This window comes from Papio anubis, chromosome 4, assembly GCF_008728515.1.
Source record: "Papio anubis isolate 15944 chromosome 4, Panubis1.0, whole genome shotgun sequence".
NCBI lineage: Eukaryota > Metazoa > Chordata > Mammalia > Primates > Cercopithecidae > Papio > Papio anubis.
Genome location: NC_044979.1, coordinates 152,506,132 through 152,516,786, shown reverse-complemented (window position 1 = coordinate 152,516,786; position 10,655 = coordinate 152,506,132).

Below are 10,655 nucleotides of genomic sequence, written 5' to 3'. Positions count from 1 at the left end.
CTGTGATGGAGCCACTACACTCCAGCCTGGGTGATAGAAAGAAACCCAGCCTAAAACAAAACAAAAAAACTGGCATAGTGGTGTGCATCTGTAGCCCCAGCTACTGGGGAGGCTGAGGTGGGAGGATAGCTTAAGCCTAGGAGTTTGAGGCTGCAGTGAGCTATAATCATTGCCTGAGGGGCACAGTGAGCTACTGTCTCAAGAATAAGTAAATACATACATACATACATACATAAATGAAAGAAAAGAAAAAGAAAAAAACAGAGTCAATCAGTCTCAGTCTTGGTATCTTGTCAGCCTCCGACTCTTTCAAGCCTTGAATTTCAGGCGGAGGACTCCAGCGGGTTTAATACCCATCTGCCAATGTCAGCTCAGTTTCCATTCCACCAGGAATTTACTATTCAGCAACCCAACCCTGTTTCCTTCAGCCCAAACAATGACCTAGTAAAGACATACCAGACCTTGGGTGCGTATCTGTAAAATGAAGAGGGTGAATTAGGTAATCTCAAAGATATTTTGCAGCCCTGAAGTTGCTACTCTCTGTTTAAGAAAAACAAATAGTGATCGTAATGTAATAGGCTAGATAAGATTTTTCTGTAAAAACTCCCTCTCTTACTAGCATTTGTCATGTTGTGATGTAAATACAAATGCTGAAAGCATTATGTTTGGTTTGAAAGTTCAACTACTGGTCAGCAAAGGGTTAATTGTAAGTCAACACAGGATTGGGGGTTTGGAAACGTAAGAATTCAGAAGAAAAGATAATCCGTTAGTCAGTACAAAGAATTTCATATCCTGAATATAATCCTGAAAAAATTGAATATCTAGGGGCCTTTGACAGACTATTTTTTTTTCTTTTTTTTTTTTTGAGACGGAGTCTCGCTCTGTCGCCCAGGCTGGAGTGCAGTGGCCGGATCTCAGCTCACTGCAAGCTCCGCCTCCCGGGTTTACGCCATTGACTTTTTTTTTTTCTTTGCATGAAACAGTTCTGACTTTTACTCTAATGCAGCCTTAGTCTGGTTGAAGGCAAGTAGCTTGCTATTTGATAGGGCTATTTGCATTTCAAAGCTAATCGGTATTAAATAATCGGTTGGCAAAAGAAGAGTAAGAAGGTCATTGTGTGTATTTTATTATTGTGTAAACTTGGGAAAACAAGTTGAGAGTCTGAGAAAGCTCAAATTCTAACAGATAAGAAAGTGTTTTGTGTAAAAGGCTTCTTAATGAGTGAGTTACTCTTCATTTCTCTGACTTCCGGAGAGTCAGGAGGATCACGTGACAGCTAGGCTTTATAAGGAAGTAAAAACAACTGGTGAAGAGAAAAACCATTTATTTTCAATACTGAAGGTAAAAGAACTTCTTAAATATTTCGCTTTTATTCTTCTGTAACTTTTGAGAACATTTAATAGTTTTAATTAATTAATATTTAATATTAAAGTATACTATTTTATTGGCCAATTCATATCAAACTTGATTATAACTCAAATTCAGTGGTTGTTAACCCTGGCACGTTAGAATCACCAAGAGAAAGGAAAAATATTGATGCTGGTTCCTGCCCCAGAGAGTTGATATAATTAATTTGGGGTGTGGTCTGGTCATCAGTATTTTCTAATAATTCCCAGGGGATTCTCCTGGGTTGAAAGTTGAGAACCGTCCGGGCGCAGTGGCTCATGCCCGTAATCCCAGCACTTTGGGAGGCTGAGACAGGTGGATCACAAGGTCAGGAGTTCGAGACCAACCTGGCCAAGATGGTGAAACCCCATCTCTACAAAAAATACAAAAATTACCCAGTTGTGGTGGTGGACGCCTGTAATCCCAGCTACTCGTGAGGCTGAGGCAGGAGAATCGCTTGAACCCAGGAGGCAGAGGTTGCAGTGAGCCAAGATCGTGCCACTGCACTCCAGCCTGGGTGACAGAGCAAGACTATCTCAAAAAAAAAAAAAAAAAAAGAGAAGAAAGCTGAGAACTATTATCCATTATTATAATTTATATCGTGAGCATATCCTTCTCTGCAAAATAAGACCTCAATGACTCTCCCGCTGTTTATAGTATGGTCTTGAATTTTAAATGCAACTTTAAATTGGTTTAAAAAAATAAATAAAAATTAGAGGTGCAGCGACTCCCGCCTGTATAATGCCAGCACTTTGAGAGGCCAAGACAGGAGGATTGCTTGAGCCCAGGAGTTTGAGTCCAGCCTGGGCAACATAGTGAGACCCTGTCTCTACAAAAATTAAGAAATTAGCCAGTCATGGTAGCCTGTGCCTGTGGTCCCAGCTACTTGGGAGGCTGACATGGTAGGACTGCCTGAGCCCAGAAAGTTGAGGCTTTAGTGAGTCACTGCACTCCAGCCTGGATAACAGAATGAGGCCAAAAAAGAAAAAATTAGAGCACATACCAAAGTATATGTGTGTGTATATATGCATATATGTGTGTGTGTGTATATATATATACATATATATACACATATTATTACACACATATGTATTGAAATTGTTTAGATGTGTTCTTTTTACCAATATGTTATCTGTATTACAAAACAGAAAAAAAGATATTTATAAAACTATGAATACTTAATAAATAATTTCTTCCTATACTCCTTATCATCCTTTTAGCCACTTCACTTTGGAAACAACTGTTCAATAGGATAAAGAATACATTCCAGGCTGGGCACGGTGGCTCATGCCTGTAATCCCAGCACTTTAGGAAGCCGAGGTGGGTGGATCACTTGAGGTCCCAAGTTTGAGACCAGCCTGGCCAACATGGTGAAACCCCATCTCTACTAAAATAGAAAAATTAGCTAAACGTGGTGGTGCATGCCTGTAATCCCAGCTACTTGGGAGGCTGAGGCATGAGAATCACTTGGGCCTGGGATGTGGAAGTTGCAGTGAGCCAAGATCGTGCCACTGGCACTCCAGCCTGAGCAATAGAGCTAGACTCTGTCTCAAAAAATAAAATAAATAAATAAATTCCATATCATGGAGTTCAAAATTTTCTCTAGACAAAATTTCATCTCCTTTTATTGTTTTTTATTGTTTTTTATTTTTTTGTTGCTTTTTTTTTTTTTTTTTTTTCTTTTTTGAGACAGAGTCTCACTTTATTACCCAGGCTGGAGTGCAGTGGTGTGATCTCGGCTCACTGCAACCTCTGCCTCCCGGGTTCAATCAGTTCTCTGCTTCAGCCTCCCAAGTAGCTGGAATCACAGGCATCTGCCACCACACCCGGCTAATTTTTGTATTTTTAGAAGAGACGGGTTTCACCATCTTGGCCAGGCTGGTCTTGAACTCCTGACCTTGTGATCCACCTGCTTCGGCCTCCCAAAGTGCTGGAATTAAAGGCGTGAGGCACTGCATCCAGCCCGTTGCTGATGTTTTTAAATCATCATGATATATTTTACTATCTTATGTCCACTTTCTCAAGGACTATGAGATAAGAACTTGCAGGTAGAAAGTTTATCCAGCAGTGAAGGACATAGGATTGGGCAAAAGTAATGCATTTCCAACAAAGCCCTTAGCCCGTCTCACAAAGAGATAAGAGCTAGGCTGATCCTTGAGGTGAGGGGGTGAGGCTCCATATTCCCACCCCTCACCCAGACATTCAGTAGTTATTCGATGTGGGCTGCCCCTGGGTAAGGTGGTTCTCTTTCATCCTGGAGAGCCATTATCACCAACAGTCATTGGGGAAACAAATACCTCATTCTGAAGAGGGGCTCTGGGATGCTCACCATGCATCCTTGTATTCCACTGCATTCCTTGCATTCAAGGGCTTAGCACAGGCTGTTCCTTACTCTGGAATATTTTACCCAAAATTTCACAGGCTGGGCTTCTGGTCTGGAAAAGCTCTCTCAAAAGATGGATAGCATTTAGATAGATGGTAAACTCGATTAGCAGTGAGCTGATCTGTTATACTTTTCTATCTTTCACACTGCTTAATACATACTAGGTCCTCAGTTCTAAAAATATGTGTTTATATTATTATATATTAATTACATATATATGAGTAATTTCAATTAACATGCTGAGCAAGGCCAGGTGCGGTGGCTCACGCCTGTAATCACAACACTTTGGGAGGCCGAGGTGGGCGGATCGCCTGAGGTCAGGAGTTCGAGACCAGCCTGGCCAACATGGTGAAACCCCAGCTCTACGAAAAATACAAAAATTAGCTGGGCGTGGTAGCAGGTACCTGTAATCCCAGCTACTTGGGAGGCTGAGACACAAGAATCACTTGAGGCAGACGTTGCAATGAGCCAAGATTGCGCCACTGCACTACAGCCTGGGCAACAGAGCGAGACCGTCTCAAAAAACACCGAAACCAAAACAAACAAACAAAAATGACCATGCTGAGTGTATAAATCGAATAGCTAGAGAAGACTGGACAAAGATTTCAGGCTGGTAGCAGAGCTGGAGGGAAACAGAGGTGGCAGAACTCAAGACATGCTGGGGGTCAGAAAGAAAGTCCATTTGGTGGGAGAAGAGTGCGCTTTTACAGGAACAAAGTGGCCAAGAGGATTAGCAACAGAAGGTAGGTCTGGAGATTCTTGTAGACTTTAAATAATATATTTTAGGTTGTTCGTTGTATGAAATGAAGAACACATAAGATCTTGCTAAGGAAACACACTTCTAAGCATTGTTACTTCCAATCCCAGGACTTACATGGTTAAGTCTGAATTCCTCAACCAGACTTCCTTTCTTAAATGTTTCAAGTCTCTCTTCATCCCTTAATCTTCTTGTTTTCCCGTTCCTCTGACATCCCCACGTGGTCACTACACACCCTAGCAAATCCCCCAGTTGGAATTAATCTTCCCATATTCTCAAGGTACTCTGTTTCACCCATGGCTATAAACCCTGTTAGTTTGCCAGTTGACTGAGTTCTTTGAGTAGATGTCATCGCAGGCACCAGACTGCGTGCACACAGAGAGCGTGAGCAGTGTCTTACTCATCTTTGTCCACGCTCCTTCCAGCACTCAGTAGAGAGTGGTATTCAGGGAAGGTCATTTGAAATAGTGATTTCTTATTATAAACCAGTGAAAAGGCTGAACGTTGTTTCCTCTTATAAACTGACATTAATACATATTGCAAGTAGGCCAACATAAAAAAACTGCTTAATGGATGGTAAAAGGCACAGTTATATAAATTCCTCTGCTTGAAGAATTATTTCTACCTGAATCACAAGGTGTTTTCCATCTAACAAAAGGAGTTGTGTTGAGTCTTCGAAATGTTTGACAGGGGTGAAAAAAATTATGAGAAAGGTCAGTCACTATTAGGAAAAAAAGTTTTCCTACTGAGAAGAGAACCTGTCACAACTAGATTTTATGACCTTCCTGGCTTGGTTCTATTAAAGAAACACAAATTTTCTCTTGTCATAGTTTGATTTTTTTTTTTTTTCTTTGAGATGGAGTCTCGCTCTGCCGCCCAGGCTGGAGTGCCAGTGGCGCAATCTCAGCTCACTGCAAGCTCCGCCTCCCGGGTTCACGCCATTCTCCTGCCTCAGCCTCCCGAGTAGCTGGGACTACAGGCGCTGCCACCACGCTGGGCTAATATTTTGTATTTTTAGTAGAGACGGGGTTTCACCGTGTTACCCAGGATGGTCTCGATCTCCTGACCTCATGATCCACCCACCTTGGCCTCCCAAAGTGCTGGGAATACAGGCGTGAGCCACCGTGCCCGGCCAGTTTGATTTTTTTCTTTTTTAAGTGAAGGAATGGTTAGGATAATTATACATGGCATTTTGTGGATTACAAAGGTCATATTGTCAGCTGTGTTGGGTGCAGGACTGGACTTTATCCCTTTAGCTGATAAGCATTATCAACATTTACAAGACAGAAACCTTATATAGACAGTCAGTATTTGTATTGCCTAGTTCTGTGCCGTGCTTACGTTTGATTACTAAGTGTGCTTTCATATCAGGAGCAGAGAGTCTCTGGACATGGAGGAAGCCACTAGACAAGGCCAATAAAAACATAAACCTGGGCTATTTTTAATGAATAACCAATAGGTATGAATGAGTAACAAGTGAACAGTAATCTGGCCGGGCGCAGTGAGTCATGTTTGTAATTCCAGCACTTTGGGAGGCTGAGACTGGCAGATCACCGGAGGTCAGGAGTTCAAGACCAGCCTGGCCAACATGGTGAAACCTCGTCTCTACTAAAAATACAAAAAAATTAGCTGGGCATGGTGGCGTGTGCCTGCAGTCCTAGCTACTTGGGAGGCTGAGGCAGGAGAATTGATTGAACCTGGGAGGCGGAGGTTGCAGTGAGCTGAGGTCATGCCACTGTACTCTAGCCTGGGTAACAGAGCGAGACTCCATCTCAAAACAAGCAAACATACAAGCAAACGAATAAATATACAGTAGTGTACTTGAAAGTGGAAAAATGTTTCTTAATCCCCCCGGAGGGCTTTGGATAGGTGACTATGTCATACATACCCTTCTATGTCCCTCAGTAAATATACCCCGGAAGGGAATGCCCCCTCCAGAGGTCAACTCCAGAGACTATACGGAGAATGGTGCCCTTACGAGCTGGAGAACATGGCAGCCCTAGAAGGCATTCAATAATAATTTCTTTTTTCTTTTTGCGATAGGATCTTGCTCTGTCACTCAGGCTAGAGTGCAGTGACACGATCATGGCTCACTGTAGCCTTGACATTCCAGGCCCAAGTGATCCTCCTACCTCAGCATAAGTTTCTTTTTCTTTTTTTTTTTTTTAATTTGTAGAGACAGAGTCTCCCTGTGTTACGCAGGCTGGTCTCAAACTCTTAGACTTGAGCCATCTTCCCCCTTGGCCTCCCAAAGTGCTGGGATTACAAGCATGAGTCACCGTGCCCAGCCAATAATGATGTTTTGAATGAAGGAATGAATTAATTAACAGGTCCATCTCTGGAAACAAAGGCAGAAGAGGTTGACAAAAGCCATTTTTGCAACCAGGACCTTTATTATAATATTAGTCTAAACAGTGGGGCCCATAAATAAGCATGACAATGCTATATTTACCATATCAGACACCCTTGAAAATGTGCGTCCGCAGACAGATCAGCTAAGAAAGAATAATTCTACATACAATCACTTGCAGATATGTTTCCTGATGGAAATACCAGGGACAAAGCTAACGTCAATATCAAGTCCAGAAAATGATTTTTGAATGTTGGTAGTTTCCCTCTTCACATTCTGCTCTCTTCACTCTCCTATCCCTGAAGCACAGATGCTGTCCTTTAGTTTGAGTAAGTAAGAAGTGCCAGTGAGTCATATTAGCTATTTTTAATGCACAGACATGTGAGGGATCTGTTTGATGGAGGACTTGCTTGCCAGCAATTGAGTTTGAGAAAGACCAGGGCTTCAAGCCAGATTCTGGAGTGAGGCAGAAATGGGGACTAGACAGAAAAGATTGTAGGCTTTTCAGACTAGAACTGAGAAAGTGCAGATGCAAAACTAGGGTTTAATTTGAGGAGTCATTTAGAGTAGGTGTTGATTTAGGAAGATCTAAAAGACGTAGAATTAATGGAAAGGTTAATGATGGGCCTCTTGAAGTGAGCGAATGATGACAGATTATGGGATACACTTAGCTCCTAATTATTATGTATTTTAATACCTAGGTGCTATAAAGTGGTAACTAAAAATAAATGGTCATATATTTTTAAATAGTAGATTTCTTCCCTTCCCTAAATTTTTAACCTTGTTTCATGAACACAAACCTAATGGTAAAGGTAAAGGAACCTCACACCAAGCAGCAGACAAAGAGACTGTATTAATTCTTTGGTTCACAAGTAGGGAAGTATTGATTGAGATTAGAGAATTATTTGTTTGCTTATGTATGGTATTAATTTATATATTTGGTTTCTTGCCTTACAGATAATTTAGGCAGAAATGGCAGCTACCTACCTTAAGACAACAAACCCACAATCTATAACATTCTCCCACCCAGCAATCTCACATACCTGGAACCCAGATGGGAAACTAGAATAACCCCCCAAACCTTTACCCATATAAATAGGCGTTATAACATTCATGCATTAAGTCAGTCAGTACTTTTCAACCGTAATAAACCACTCGAGCCCTTGCTCATTATTTGTTTACTTTAATTTTAGACATAATGATAATAAGCTTGGTTATCAGGGTTTATTTAGCCCAGAGGAGACCACAGGAGCACGTGGCTGCACATTGCCTTGGCATGAACAATTATACAAGGCTTTTCACATCCATCATTAGCTGCTCAAGGCAGACACAGCAATAGCATCAAGAAGTGTCAGTTGAGTGCCTGACAGCCCCAAGAAGACAGAATAATTCTAAACAGTAGGCAGATAAACCACAAAAATAGACTAGTCTGTAGCCATGGTTAGGAAGAAAGAGAAAGACATATGTCACTATTTTCAGATGGCATCTCTATCCAGACTCAGAACCCCACGAGCATAAAGAGGTTGTCCAGTCCAGGCTCCTGGTTAGCACACAGTTCACATCAGCAGTTCTCTTTTGGGTGGTCAGACAGTTCTGCTGATGTTTTGGCAAGGAATCTGTGATGATTAATTTTATATGTGATACATTTTCTTTTCTTTTCTTTTCTTTTTTACCAACACTCCTGATTTGGAACGGATTTTTTTTTTTTTTTTGAGACAGGCTTTCACTCAGTAACCCAGGCTGGAGTGCAGTAGCATAATCACAGCTCTCTGTAGCCTCAATCTCCCAAGCTCAAGCAATCCTTCCATCTCAGCCTCCCTAAGAGCAGGGACTACAGGTGTGCACCACCACCCCCTGCTAATTTTTATATCTCTTTGTAGAAATGGTGTTCCTCCTTGTTGTCGAAGCTGGTCTTGAACCCCTGGGCTCAAGCAATCTACCTGTCTCAGCCTCCCAAAATGTTGGGATTGCAGGTGTGAGCTACTGTACTGGGCTAATTTTACTTTCTATAACTTGGCTGGATCATGATAACCAGATATGTGATCAAACATTATTCTGAATGTTTCTGTGAGCATGTTTGTGGATGATACTGACATTCAAGCTGGTGGACTTTGAATGAAACAGGTTACTATTCCTTTTTTTATTTGTGAGACAGGCTGATTTGGTTTGGCTTTGTGTCCCCACTCAAATCTCATCTCCAACTGTAATCCCACATGTTGAGGGTGGGACCTGGTAGGAGGTGATTGGATCATGGTGGTGGTTTCCCCCATGCTGTTCTTGTGATAGTGAGTTCTCGTGAGATCTGATGGTTTAAAAGTGTGGCACTTCCTCTCATTCTCTGTCTCTTCTGCCACCTTATGAGGAAGGTGCTTGCTTCTCCTTTACCTTCCACGATGATTGTAAGTTTCCTGAGATCTCCCCAGCCATGCAGAACTGTGAGTCAATTAAACCTCTTTTCTTTATAAAATATGCAGTCCCAGGTAGTTCTTTCTCCACACCCACCCCCTCTCCCGCCCACCCACACACACACCCTCTCAGACAGAGTCTTGCTCTGTTGCCCAGGGTGTAATGCAGTGGCGTGATCTCAGCTCACTGCAACCTCCACCTCCCAGGTTCAAGCAATTCTCTTGCCTCAGCCTCCTGAGTAAGTGGGATTACAGGAGCATGCCACCACACCCGGCTAATTTTTGTATTTGTATTTGTATTTTCTTTTCTTTTATTTATTTATTTTTTGAAATGGAGTCTTGCTCTGTGACCCAGGCTGGAGTGGAGTGGTGCGATCTCGGCTCACTGCAAACTCCACCTCCCGGGTTTACGCCATTCTCCTGCCTCAGCCTCCCGAGCAGCTGGGACTACAGGCGCCCGCCACTACACCCAGCTAATTTTTTGTACTTTTAGTAGAGGATGGAGTTTCACCGTGTTAGCCAGGATGGTCTCGATCTCCTGACCTTGTGATCTGCCTGCCTTGGCCTCCCAAAGTGCTGGGATTACAGGCGTGAGCCACCATGCCCAGCCAATTTTTGTATTTTTAGTAGAGACGGGGTTTCACCATGTTGGCCAGGCTGGTCTTGAACTGCTGACTTCATGATCTGCCCATCTTGGCCTCCCAAAGTGCTGGGATTACAGGCATGAGCCACTGCGCCCAGCCCCAGGTAGTTCTTTATAGCAGTGTGAAGATGGACTGATACACAGGGGCTCTTACTCTGTTACCCACGCTGGAGTGCAGTGGCACAATCTCAGCTCACTGCAGCTGCGACCTCCTGGAATCAAGCGATCCTCCCACCTCAGCCTTGTAAGTAGCTGGGACCACAGGCATGTGCCTCCATGCCCAGCTAAATTTTGTATTTTTTGTATAGATGGGGTTTTGCCACGTTGCCCAGGATGGTCTCGAACTCCTGAGCTCAAGGGATTCACCTGCCTTGGCCTCCCAAAGTACTGGAATTACAGGTGTGAGCCATCAAGCCTGGCCCAGATTACTCTTCCTAATGTGGGTGAGTCTCATCCAATCAGTTGTCGGCTTGAATAGAACGAGCTCCCTGCCACACAAGGGAATCTGTAGCAGATGACCTTGGGACTTGAACTGCAACATCAACTCTTTCCTGGCTGTTCAGCCAGCTGATCTCCTCTGCAGATTTTGGACTTGCCAACCTCCATAATTGTGTAAGCCAATTTCTTATAAACAAGTTACCTTATGTATACACACATCCTATTGATTCTGTTTCTCTGGAGAACCCTGCCTAATACAAAAATCCCTTTCCAAATTAGGACATGATACATTG